Genomic DNA, 13,809 nt, shown 5'->3' on the forward strand with positions numbered 1-13,809 from the left:
AGCCAGAATCATAAAGCATCACTTTCTGATTTGGAAGATCTAACCTTGTCTGTGGCATTTTGAGTAGGATCATCAGAGATTAAGTTACTAGAGCTTCACCCTCGTTCAGATTGAATGACTATTAGCATGGCATTTGATCTGGATTAGAGGAGATTAATGACTATTCCGAGGGTTTCCTAAAACTGTAGGTCAATCTCGAATGAGATGTTCTGTACTGGTTGGAGATGACGTGTCCGGCTTGTGCGTGGTGGCCAGAGCTGTTGTGCCGACTTGTTGGACTTGGTAGAGGTGCTGATCCTTCGTCACCGGAGGGTGGCGGTACTTATAAGGGATTCTGATGCTTAAGTTAGCAAGGGTATTAAGCAGGTTTTTAGTAGGATCAGAGTATGAGTTATACCTGGGTGCTCTAGTGTATTGATAATGGCGCGGAGCGACCTTCTTAGATAAGATAAGTTTGTTATCTTATCTTATCTTTATCTTTTGAGTGGGGTCATCTTATCTTCAAGGGAACCGCTTTTCTATCTGTAGGCTTGGACTGCCTTAGGTTTTGGGACGCGGTCCTCCATTTGGGCTCTTTTCGGGCTTTCCTGGTGATTTGGCCGAGCTCTTTGAGAAGAGGTCGGATTTGTCCTGACCTGAAGAGGTCGGTCGAGTTATCAGTAGAACATCCCGGGTCAGACAGCTCGACCCAGGGTATGAATAGTGCCCCTGCTCGAGCTCGGTCTTCTGTTTTGAGGTCGAGTCTTCAGTTTTAGGACTTCGATCCTTTTATGGTGAAGCCGGACTCGAGCATTTTGTCGACTTCTTCTTTGTAAGGTTCTCCTTTGAATGCGGAACATTTTTTTTTGAATTTTTACTTTTGAAAATGCGCGGCTCCTTGCTTTGAGAATGTGCGAGGGTTTAATAACCTCATTAATGCTTTTAATGTTCCGTTTCTTTGTTTCATTTTGAACTTCTCACAAAAACGGTTTCTCTTCTCTGTTTCTTTGTTGTAACTTCCCCCCTTTTTTCTTTCTCGCTTTCAGTTTTTGCCTAAGACTTTGCATTTTCGCGTTTCTTTCTACGACGTCATTTGGTGTTTTTCGTTGCTCAAAAAGGTGATTTCGTCTCTCCGTCTTCAATCTCTTCGAAGTTTTCTTCTTTGTTCAGGTTGGCTCTTATTTTTGTAGACTGGAACTGTAGTTAGGAGGCTGCTTAATCCATTTTTCTCTTCGGAGTGTTGATTGAAACAAAGTCTCTTCTGCTTATTCTTGGGATCTTGTTTTGATTTACGTCTTTTTTGCTTAGAGTCTTTCGCTAGGTTGTTTTAGCTTCTGTGGGTTTTCTTGAGTCTTTCGCTCTGTGTGACTGCCTCCAAAGGATGCCCCTGGACCTTGGTGTATGTCTTGGGGCTTTCTTTTTACTGTTTGTATTGCTCTGGATCATATTGTTCGAGTTGTTTTAATATCGCCCGAGCTATTTTTTGGTTAGTAATCCTATTTCCTTTTCTTGTTTGTAGGATTAGTTGGCTATGTCTTCTCGCAAAAATATTGTCGAGGCATCTTCTAAGGTTCCTGAGGGGATGTCTGACTGGTTGGACTCCCTTGTGTTTTTGTGTGTATCTCTAGCTAATTCGAAATTCTGTATGGAGCTTAGGAAACATCATCGAATATGTAGTCGTGGGGATCAAGAAAGCAACTATGAATTGGTAGCACCTAATTCTGATGAAAGGGTCTGCTTTCCTGTTCCGACCCAGGGGGAGCGTCCCTTCTTTTATGCATATGATTTCTGCTTTAGCCAGATGAATATCACCCCTCACTTTACTTCTTTTGAGACCGACCTATTATGGTCTTGTAATGTAGCCCCATCTCAGCTTCATCTGAATTCTTAGGGTTTCATTAAGATTTTTCAGTTGGTTTGTCACGAATTTGGTGTTACGCCTTCTCAAACTCTTTCTCTGTATCTGTCTGTGTTGACCAAACCTGGGACTACCAAACAGAAACCTACTCCTCGGGTTCGTTTGGCCGATCCTTCACAGGCTTCTATTGCTACCTCTTCTTCTACCGGTGCTCCTCCTCCAAAAAAGCAAAAAACAGCCGAGCCTTTTAACCTTAATGCCCCCGACTTTGATGCTGTCGAGTTTGTGGACCAGCAAATTGGTCCTTATGGTACTATGCCTACTGACGATGTTTTTCTTCTTCGCTATTTGGATTTTATTACTCGGAGCAGCGTCAAGATGGCATACATGGGTGCGGCTTTATATCGGACTGCTCAATATCTTCTCATTCATGCTACAAAAGCCTTTATGGAGGAGGCTAAGTCGGAGTTCGATCGGATGAAGGGTTTAAAGGAGGAGCTCGAAGTGAAAGTGACTAAGCTGGAGAAGGAGTTGGAGGGTGAAAAGGCTAGTTCTATTGCCTTAGCGGCTTCTGTAAGGTTGGTTGAAGACACGGTGTTGAAGCACAAGGAGAGCTATGTCACGACCTATAGGGAGATGATGCGTCTCAGGGATGATTTAGAGTCTGCTCGAGCTGATTACACCGAGCTCCAGGGTCACCTTGTAGGCAGTGTAAATGCTGCTTATGAGGACCTGAAGGAGCAGATTCGGGTTCTTGCACCCGAGCTCGACTTTACTCTCTTCAGCTTGGACAACGTCATGAAAGACAGTAAATTGTTCCTGATGACCTTGATGATGATGATGTCGTCCCTCCTTCAATGCCTGCCACAAAAACCTATGTTGTGCCGACCTCTTTAGCTCCTTCAACTGAGGTCGGTCATCCTGAGTCAGAACCTGATTGTCAAATCTTGAACCGAGATGATGGGACAGTGGATGCGGTGCCTCTTCAGACTCGTCCTCCTTCACCTCGTGTTGATGCTGCTGAGAAGCCTTTAGATCCTCAATGATTATTCTGAATGTTTGTGTAGATAGCCCAGCCTGTGGGCTTTTTGAACTTTTTATAATTTGTAAATGGTGGTTCTGACTTTCTGCTACTTTCTTAGTTTCTTGTTTAGCAACTTTATTTTGAAAAACAAAGTAGTTTTCGAGCTCTTGGGGCTGATTTTGGTGGCCTCTTGAGTTTGTTATTATTATAACTTGTGCTTTTTACGACACGTTTGTCTGCATCTGTTTGGTACCTTTTTAGGTTTTTGAAAGTGTTGGAACCTTATTGCCCGACCTCTTTGGATTGCCCTTGAATTTTCATACTTATGGCTTGATTCTTTTTGAGGTTGTGGATGTTTGGGTCCAACTTGTATGTCAACTTCCTTACTTCGGTTTGAAGTTATTTCTAGTAATCCTCTTTTTGGACCTTTGTCAGGTTTCCTTTAGGGATTGCTTTTTATAGCTTGTTTGTGGGGGGCCGACTTCATCATGTCGGTCCTTTATAAGTTATTTCTAGTAATCTTCTTTTTTTGACATTTGTTAGGTCTCTTTCAGGGATTACTTTTTATAACTTGTTCGTAGGAGGCCAACCTCATCATGTCAGTCCCTTCTAAGTTATTTTTAGTAATCCTCTTTCTTGGACCTTTGTCAGGTCTCTTTCAGGGATTACTTTTTATAACTTTCTCATTTTGGGGCTGATTTCTTTGCGTCGGTCCCTTCTAAGTTATTTTTAGTAATCCTCTTTCTTGGACCTTTGTCAGGTCGCTTTCAGGGATTACTTTTCATAACTTTCTGATTTTGGGGCCGACTTCTTTGCATCAATCCCTTCTAAGTTATTTTTAGTAATCCACTTTTTTAGGGCTGGCCAGGCCTCTTTTCAGGGATTGACTTTTTATAACTTTGGTTATTGTGGTCGACTGGTCCGACTTCTCTACGTCGACCTGTCTTTTAAGTTATTTTTAGCAACCCATTTTATTAAGACCTCGTCAGGTCCTTTCTATGGATCACTTTCGATAACTTCTTACATTATTCTATTTTGTCACTTTTTCATCTTTGCCAATTTTGTCGAAGTCAGGTTTGATCCTTGTTTGGTTGACCTTTTGATGAATTTGGTTTTCATCCTTTTTATCTTTATTGTGATCGGACAGTGAATTTGATCTTCACTTTCTACCGATCTTGTAGCTTTATAATCAGGCGATGAATTATTTTGCATTTCAGACTAATGCGTCTTGAGATTTTGTTGGAAATTTAAAAAACTTTATTCAGAAGAAAAATGCATATCTATACATGTGGGAGTTTTATCCCTCTAGGTCGAGCAAATTTGTAGATCTTGGCTTGGCACCTCATTAAAAAAACTTTTCAGGAAAAAGAGTGTACCTTATCCTAAGATCTTTATTACCTCTAACTGTAGTATCTTCTTAGGTTGCAGGCGTGCCTTGACCTGGGAAGCTCTCGCCCTTCGAGCTCAGACAGTCTGTAGTAGCCCTTTTCTAGTACTTCTATGACTCGGTAGGGTCCTTTCCAGTTTGCTGCCAGCTTTCCCTCTCCGGGTCGAGTTGTTCCAATATCATTTCGGATTAGGATGAGGTCATTCTCGGAAAAACCTCGTGGTACTACCTTTTGATTATATCTTGAAGCCATTCGACGTTTTAATGCATCTTCCTTGATTCAAGCTGTTTCTCAAATTTCTGGAAGTATGTTGAGTTCTTCCCTTTGAAGTTGGAAATTGGCCTCTTCACTATAATGGATCACTCGGGGCTACCCTTCTTCGACCTCTACTGGGATCATTGCCTCCATCCCGTAAGCTAATCTGAAAGGGGATTCCTTTGTGGTGGAATGTGGTGTTGTTTGATATGCCCATAGGACTTGTGAGAGCTCTTCGGCCCAAGCTCCCTTTGCATCCTGTAATCTTTATTTTAGCCCAGCCAATATGACTTTGTTGGCAGCTTCTTCTTGTCCATTGGCCTGAGAGTGTTCGACGGACGTAAATTGGTGTTTTATGTTCAAATTGGCTGCCAATTTTCTGAAGCCCGTATCTGTAAATTGAGTACCGTTGTCTGTGGTGATGGAGTATGGAACCCCAAACGTTGTGACAATGTTTCTATATAGGAATTTTATACTTCTTTGAGCAGTGGCGTGAGCTAAGGGTTCTGCTTCGATCCACTTTGTGAAATAGTCTATCCCTACTATGAGGAATTTGACTTGTCCAGTTCCCTGAGGAAAAGGTCCGAGAAGGTCGAGTCCCCATTTTGCGAATGGCCAAGGTGAAATTACACTGATGAGTTTCTCTGGCGGGGCGATGTGGAAGTTGGCATGTTTCTGACATGGTGGACTTATCTTTACGAATTCTGTGGCTTCATTTTGTAAGGTTGGCCAATAAAATCCTGCCCGGAGTACTTTTTGCCAAGTGCCTGTGTCCCGAGATGATTGCCACAGATGCCACTGTGTACTTCTTCTAAGACTTTCTTTGTGTTGGAAGTCGGCACACATTTTAACAATGGTATTGAGATCCCTCTTTTGTATAGAGTATTATTTATGATAGTGTAATATTGTGCCTCCCGTTTTAACCTCTTTGCCTATTTTCCATCTGCGGGGAGCATTTCTGTTTTGAGGTAGTTAATTATGGGAGTCATCCATCCTTGATCCTGACCTATTATGGCTACACTACAAGAAAAATGGCCTATGGCCACGCTTTTTTTTTGCCACGCTTTAAAAGCGTGAACAAAAGTGGTAAATGGCCACGTTTTTGTGAGGGTGGCGATTGAATAGAGATTTGGCCACATTTTTTCTTGCCACGCTTCAAAAACGTGGCAAAAAGGGTCAACGGCCACGCTTTTGAAAAGGTGGCCATTTATTAGAGAAACAGCCACGTTTTTTTCTGCCACACTTCAAAAGCGTGGCGACAGGGTTTCATTATGGCCTCGCTTTTAAAACGTGGCCATATCCTAGTAATCTTTTGGCACGCTTTAAAAGCGTGGCCAAAAGCTTTTTTTTTAAAAAAAAACTAATAACCCCAACCTACGAGAAACTCTCAAACCCAACAACCCCTTCAGCCTAATAACCCTAAACACGCTTTGAGACTCTCTCACCCCCATCAATGCCTCCGTCACTCACAACCCCTGCATTGACAGCTGAGGGTGGTGACGGCTGAAGGGAAGCTGCTGCTGGTGTCGGCCTCCATGAGGATGATCGGGAGCGAGGGGGAGGTGGCTGCGATTTTCGAGGCCAGGGGAGGGATGGTGGCGATGCGAGGCTTCAATTTGTTGACTTGCTTACGGATTTCAGCGGTGGTGTTAAGAGGGTTGGTGGTGGTAATGATGGTGCCGAGGGACATGACGGTGCGGCAGATGACGGGGAAGTAGATGTTGTTTGGGGAGAGGAGGAGGACGACGGTATCCTTGCGGATGCCGAGGTCGTAGAGGGATGGGGCGACGGCGTCGACGGCTCGCCAGAGTTAGTGGAAGGTGATGTGGTTGCCGGTGGTGGCATCAAAGAAGGCAATCCTGGCATGGTGGGCGTGTGATGAGATGAAGGTGGTGACATCCAAGGAGTGGTTCTGTGGAAGTGGAAGTGGCTTCTTTTTTCGCTGCAGAACCCACTTCTTGGATCTATATCTCTTCCACTGCTCCTTTCTTCTCGGCGCTGCACATCTTCTTCTCTTCGGCGCTGATGCTCTTTTGGAGAGGAAGGTCACAAGCCCCTGCTCAGCCACTCTTCTTCTTCTAGGTGCTGGTTTTGGTAATGCTTCTGAACTTTGCTCGTTCATGTAGGCCTCGCCCCTGCTTTGCTCCTTCGTCCCTGCTTCATTAAATTTGTGGCAGATATCTTTCCGCTTCTTCAGGTATGATTTTTTTTCTTTTTGAATTTATAGAAGAATTCTTGATGATGCTAATTTTGAGAATTTGATGGTAATGTCTTGCTATAAATTTAGTATTTAATTCCATGATTTGATGCTGTTGCTTAGAGAAATATTATCTGAGACTTAAAATTTGAGGGTAACATGACCCAAAAAGAAAAAAAATAGACTTAGTTCTTGACTCTACAAATTGGTGTCGCTGGAAAACATCATGTGTTGAACATCAATGAATGCTTCTCTTGCCTTGCTATGGCTTTTAAATATGAGATAAGTTGAAAGCATTAAAAATGTGAAATTATTGATAAAAGATGTTTGAGCATTTGACAGCTTCTTTTTGTCCTTCTTTCACTCCCAATAGATATTTTCTTGAGGATGAGGGTGTTATTTTAATGTCTATTAGCACTGGTTTAAGTTTGCTGTCACAATAGATTGAATGATGAATTGATAATATTTTCAGATTTATGCTGGTTCCTTCTTTGAAATTCCCCTAGTCAGATGGTTTTTTATTAGGAAGAGTGTTTCGAGGGTTACCTGAAACTGTAGGTTGATCTCGGTCGAGATCTTCTGTGTTGGTCAGAGCCGATGTGTCCGGCAGGTGTATGGTGGCCGGAACTGGTGTGTCCGACGTGTGAGACTAAAAGTGCTGCTGATCCTTCGTCCCCGGAGGGTGGGGGGTACCTGCAAGGGACTTCGATGCTTAAGTTAGCAAGGGTATTAAGCATGTATTGAGTAGAATCAGAGTATGAGTTATACCTGGGTGCTCCAGTGTATTTATAATGATGAGATGTGGCCTTCTGTGGATAAGATAAGTTAGTTATCTTATTTTATCTTTATCTTATCTTTAAGTGAGGTCATCTTATCTTTCAAGGGAACTGCCCTTATCTCTGTAGGCTTGGGCCGCCTTAGGATTTGAGGCGTGTTCCTCTATTTGGGCCCTTCTTTGGGCTTTCCTGGGGACTTGACCGAGCTCTTTGGGAAGAGGTCGGGTTGTCCTCACCTGAAGAGGGCGGTCGCTTTGTCTCGACCCAGGGTATGAACAGTGCCCCTGCTTGAGCTCGGTCTTCTTTTTTGAGGTCGAGTCTTTGACTTCGGTCCTTTTTTGGTGAAGCCGAACTCAAGCATTTTGTCGATTCCTTTGTAGCAGCTTTTGAATGTAGAACGTTTCCTCTAAAAAGCGCCCGCTTTTATATCGGCGCTTTGGGAACGTGCGAGGGTTTAATGCTTTCCTTAATTTTAGCATTAATTGCCCCGTTTCCCTTTTGGTTCTTTATTTTGATTTTGAAAGCCCAGAAACGGTTTCTCTTCTTTTGCCTTTTTCATAACTTCTTTTCTCCGCTCTCTCCACTCTTCTGTTTTTGCGGCGTCGTTTTGGCTTTTTTGGAGCTTCTATTTTCGCCTGGAGTTTTGCGTTTCTCCCTGCGACATTACCCTTTGTTTGCGTTCTTTCCTTTGCTTGTGAGGAGGCATTCCCAGATTCCGTCTTCCATCTTCAGTTTTCTTTTGAAGCTTGTTGTTTTTTCCAGGTTGGAACTAACTTTCTTGTTTCTTTTGCGGCTTCACTTTTAGTTTTTTGGCGAAGCTTTGACTTTTGCATGCTTGAAAGTTTGAACCTTTTCGTGATCTTGCGTTTGTTTGTCGCTGTAAATGCATTTTCCTTGACTTGTTTGCATTCTTTTGGCATTTCCGTCGAGGCTTTCTAGGGTTTTGTTGTTGCTTCTGATAGAGAATCTGCATCTGTTCCTCGCTTTGCTTGGTTGCTTTTTATTTCTGATTTTGAGAAAGTTTATACCTTTAATGATTTCTACTTGGTGCGCTTTGACGTTTGGGAATACTTTTTGCTTGGTAAACTGTGATGACTTTATGCTTCTGAAAATGCTTGCTTGTTTGAAGACTTTTCCTTGTTTGAGAGATGCTGGGGTAGGAGCTGTAGATTTTCCTAGAAACCTTACTTGATTATTGCCTCCAAAGGATGCCCCAAGGTTTTTGGTTTGAGTCTTGGTGTTTTCCTTTTCTGTTTGTTTCGCCTGTATCGTATTGGGTTGTTTTCTCCCTTGTCCGAGATATTTTTAGTAACCCCATCTTCTTTTCTTACTTGTAGGATTAGTTGGCCTCATGTCTTCTCGCAATAACATTGTAGAGATGTCTTCCAGAGTTCCCGAGGGGATGTCCGATTGGCTGGACTCCCTTGTTTTGTTGTGTGTTTCTGTTGTGGATGCTGAGTTTTGCACGGAGCTGAGGAAGTGCCATAGGATTTGTGGTATCAATGCTCGAGAAGAGGATTACGAGCTTATTGCTCCTGATTCTGATGAGAGGGTTTGTTTTCCGACTTCTGTTGAGAGGGAGCGTCCCTTCTTCTATGCCTATGAATACTTCTTCAGCCAGTTGAACGTTACCTTTCCTTTTACTGCTTTTGAGACCGACCTGTTGTGGTCGTGTAATATTGCTCCATCCCAGCTTCACCCCAATTCCTGGGGTTTTATTAAAATTTTTCAACTTCTCTTCCGTGAATTAGATGTAACACCTTCCCATACTCTTTTCTTTTATTTGTTTTTTTCCGCCAAGCCTGGCGGTTCTTCAAAAAAGAAAGCTTCTTGGGTTTCCTTCAGGTCTGCCTAGGGCCATAAGGTTTTTGCTATGTATGATGAGTCTTTTAAGGACTTCAAGAACTACTTTTTTAAGGTTCGTGCTATTGAGGGGGCCCGCCCCTTTTTTCTTGATGAAAATGATGAGCCCTCTTTCTCTCTAGAGTGGCAGAAGGATGTAAGAGTGTCTCGCTATACTTGGGAGATGCTTGATGATGTCGAGCGCGCTTTTGTAGTTGTTCTTGAGGATCTCTGGGGGATACCACCCCATCTTGATACAAAAAGATTTTTGAATGACCCGTCCTTGGTTCAGGCTGTTTTGGGTATTTGTCTGACTTGTTTCCATACTTGTTTCCTTTTTCTTCCTCTTATCGGATTTGTAATTCTTTGTTGTGGCTGATTTTGTATTTGCAGAGATGTCAAAGAATAGTGACTCCATGAAGGCCTTCAAAAGGGCAAAGAAGGCAACTGTTGCTCTGAACATCTCGGTCAAGGTGGCCGGTGAGGGATCGTCACAGGTCCCAGTGAAGCCTCCTGTGCCGAGTTCCCTTGGGCCGAGGAAAGTGATTCCTACTCCTCGGTTTTATCAGGTCGATCCTCCTCAGACTTCTGCCATTGCTTCTGGTGTCCCTCCCTTAAAAAAGCAAAAGACATCCGAGCCCTTCAACCTGGATGCCCCAGATTTTGATGCTATCGAGTTTGTTGACCAGCAAATTGCCCCCTATGGTGGGCTTTCTATGGACGACATTTCTCTTCTTCAGCATCTGGATTTTATCACCAAAAGTAGTGTGAAGATGGCTCATATGGGTGCAGCTATATTCCGAATAGTTCAGGGGATTCCGATTCATGCCACAAAATCCTTCATAGAAGAGGCCAAGTCGGAATTTGATCGAATCAATGGTCTGAAGGAGGAGTTGGAGGTGAAGTTGGCGAAGGTGGAGAAGGAGCTAGAGGGTGAGAAGGCCAGTTCTATTGCCTTGGCTGCTTCTTTGAAGCTGGCCGAGGACATGGCACTGAAACATAAGGATAGCTATGTCTCGGTTTATAGGAAATTGATGCATCTTCGGGAGGATTTGGAAACTGCTCGGGTTAATTATGGTGAGCTTCAGGGTCACCTTGTGGGTAGCGTAACTGCCGCCTCCGAGAACCTGATGGAGCAGTTCTGGGTTGTTGCTCCTGATGTCGACTTGACTCTCATCAGCCTGGACAATGTCGTGAGGGATGGTAAGATTGTCCCTGATGACCAGAATGATGATGAGACTGATCCTCCCCCAATGCCTTCTCTTAAGGTGTCGACCTCCTCTGTTCCTCCCATTACATCTGATCCGGATTGCCAGATTATGAACCGGGATGATGGAACCGTAGATGCTGTGCCCCTTCAGACTCACCCTCCTTCTCCCCGTACTGGGAAGGCTCCTGATCTTAGCTGATCTTTTTTCTGAATATTTGTGTGAATAGCCTGATTTATGGGCTTTTGAACTTGTTTTTGTGAATGATGTTTTATTGACTGTTGATACTCTAGTTGCTATTTTTAGCAACTTATTTTGAAAATAAAATGGTTTCTCTGAGGTTGATTTCGGTGGCTTCTTTGAAGCTTTATCATACTATGCTTCCATTGTGCTCTAGCAGGGTGTCTGTCGGAATCTCACTGCTTGGCCTCTTTAAATCACTTTTATACTTTTTGTTTGTAGCTTGGATCCTTTTGAGGTCGTGACTTGTGGGGGATCCAACTTGTTTTTCGGTTTCCTTGCTTTTGTTTTGTATTTTTAGTGCCTTATAACCGATTTCTTTTATGTTGGTCCCCTTCTAAGTTATTTTTGTAATCCTCTTTTCTCGGCCATTGCCAGGTCTCTTTAAGGGATTACTTTTATAACTTATCTTTGTAAGAGACCGACTTTGTTAGGTCGATCTCTTCTAAGTTGTTTTTGTATTCCTCTTTCTTGGACCTTTGGTAGGTCACTTTCAGGGATTACTTTTACAACTTGTTTTGTAGGAAACCGACTTCGTTAGGTCGATCTCTTCTAAGTTGTTTTTGTAATCCTCTTTCTTGGACCTTTAGTAGGTCTCTTTCATGGATTACTTTTACAACTTGTTTTGTAGGAAACCGACTTCGTTAGGTCGATCTCTTCTAAGTTGTTTTTGTAATCCTCTTTCTTGGACCTTTGGTAGGTCTCTTTCGGGGATTACTTTTACAACTTGTTTTGTAGGAAACCGACTTCGTTAGGTCAATCTCTTCTAAGTTGTTTTTGTAATCCTCTATCTTGGACCTTTGGTAGGTCTCATTCAGGGATTACTTTTACAACTTGTTTTGTAGGAAACCGACTTCGTTAGGTCGATCTCTTCTAAGTTGTTTTTGTAATCCTCTTTCTTGGACCTTTGGTAGGTCTATTTCAGGGATTACTTTTACAACTTGTTTTGTAGGAAACCGACTTTGTTAGGTCAATCTCTTCTAAGTTATAGCAATTCCTCTTTAATAGGGTTGGCCAGACCTCTTTCCAGGGATTTGCTGATAACTTGGACTGGTTTGATCCGATTTAATATTCGGCCAGTCTTTTTTAAGTTATTATATAGCAATCCATAAGACCTCGTCAGGTTCTTTTTTCGGGATCACTTTCGATAACTTCTTACATTATTCTGTGTTTATCTTTTGCCGATTTGTAGATTGTGGTTTCTGTGTTCATCTGTTCTTCACTTTTTGTTCGATCTGTTGCTTTATAATCGGTCTGAATGCTTCAGATTAATGCGTCTTGAGCATTTGTAGAATATCTGAAATGTATTTTTTATTTAAAGAAAGTGCAAAACAGGAGGGGGTTTTTTATACCCTTAAGTCGGATTAAATCTCAATTATATTTTTATTAGTTTTTAGTTAAAATTCACTTTTCTGGACTTTACTATGAGTTTGTGTGTTTTTTTGTGATTTCAGGTATTTTCTAGCTGAAATTGAGGGACCTGAGCAAAAATCTGATTCAAAGGCTGAAAAGGACTGCAGATGCTGTTGGATTCTGACCTCTCTACACTCGAAGTGGATTTTCTGGAGCTACAAAAGACCAATTGGTGCGCTCTTAATTTCGTTGGAAAGTAGACATCCTGCGCTTTCCAGCCATGTATAATAGTCCATACTTTACATGAGATTTGACGGCCCAAACAGGCGTTCCAAGTCAGCTCAAGAATTCTGGCGTAAAACGCCAGAACTGGCACAAGAATGGGAGTTAAACGCCCAAACTGGCACAAAATCTAGTGTTTAACTCCAAGAAAAGTCTCTACACGAAAAAGCTTCAATGCTCAGCCCAAGCACACACCAAGTGGGCCCGGAAGTGGATTTTTATGTCATTTACTCATCTTTGTAAACCCTAAGCTTCTAGTTCTCTACAAATAGGACCTTTTGCTATTGTATTATACGTCTTTTGATCACTTGAGATCTTTTGATCATGTTTTGATGATTGAACCCTCTTTGGGAGGCTGGCCTCTCAGCCATGCCTAGACCTTGTTCTTATGTATTTTCAACGGTGGAGTTTCTACACACCATAGATTAAGGTGTGGAGCTCTGCTGTACCTCGAGTATCAATGCAATTACTATTGTTCTTCTATTCAATTCAGCTTATTCTTCTTCTAAGATATCACTTGTTCCTCAACTTGATGAATGTGATGATCTGTGACACTCATCATCATTCTCACCTATGAACGTGTGCCTGACAACCACCTCCGTTCTACCTTAGATTGAGTGGATATCTCTTGGATACCTTAATCGGAATCTTCGTGGTATAAGCTAGAATTAATGGCGTCATTCAAGAGAATCTGGAAGGTCTAAACCTTGTTTGTGGTATTCTGAGTAGGATTCAAAGATTGAATGACTGTGACGAGTTTCAAACTTGCGATTGTGGGGCGTTAGTGACAGACGCAAAAGAATCACTGGATTCTATTCCGACATGATCGAGAACCGACAGCTGAATAGCCGTGCTGTGACAGAGTGCGTTGAACATTTTCACTGAGAGGACGGGACAGTAGCCATTGACAACGGTGATGCCCAACATACAGCTTGCCATGGAAAGGAGCAAGAAAGATTGGATGAGGACAGTAGGAAAGCAGAGAGACGGAAGGGACAAGGCATCTCCATACGCTTATCTGAAATTCTCACCAATGAGTTACATAAGTATCTCTATCTTTATTTTATGCTTTATTCATAAATCATTCATAACCATTTGAATCTGCCTGACTGAGATTTACAAGATAACCATAGCTTGCTTCATACCAACAATCTCCGTGGGATCGACCCTTACTCGCGTAAGGTTTATTACTTGGACGACCTAGTGCACTTACTGGTTAGTTGTGCAAAGTTGTGATAAAGAGTTGAGATTACAATTGTGCGTACCATGTTGATGGCACCATTGATGATCACAATTTCGTGCACCAAGTTTTTGGCACCGTTGCCGGGAATTGTTTAAGTTTGGACAACTGACGGTTCATCTTGTTGCTTAGATTAGGTATTTTTCAGAATTTTTAAGAATGAATTC

At 42.4% G+C, this 13,809-nt stretch overlaps 1 pseudogene; it reads left to right on the forward strand.

The window, feature by feature from the left end:
- The first annotated feature begins 1,561 nt into the window (after positions 1-1,561).
- Positions 1,562-13,809, forward strand: part of LOC110275946 (uncharacterized) — a 38,587-nt pseudogene continuing 26,339 nt past the window's right edge.

Source organism: Arachis duranensis, chromosome 1, assembly GCF_000817695.3.
Source record: "Arachis duranensis cultivar V14167 chromosome 1, aradu.V14167.gnm2.J7QH, whole genome shotgun sequence".
In the NCBI taxonomy this organism is placed as follows: domain Eukaryota; kingdom Viridiplantae; phylum Streptophyta; class Magnoliopsida; order Fabales; family Fabaceae; genus Arachis; species Arachis duranensis.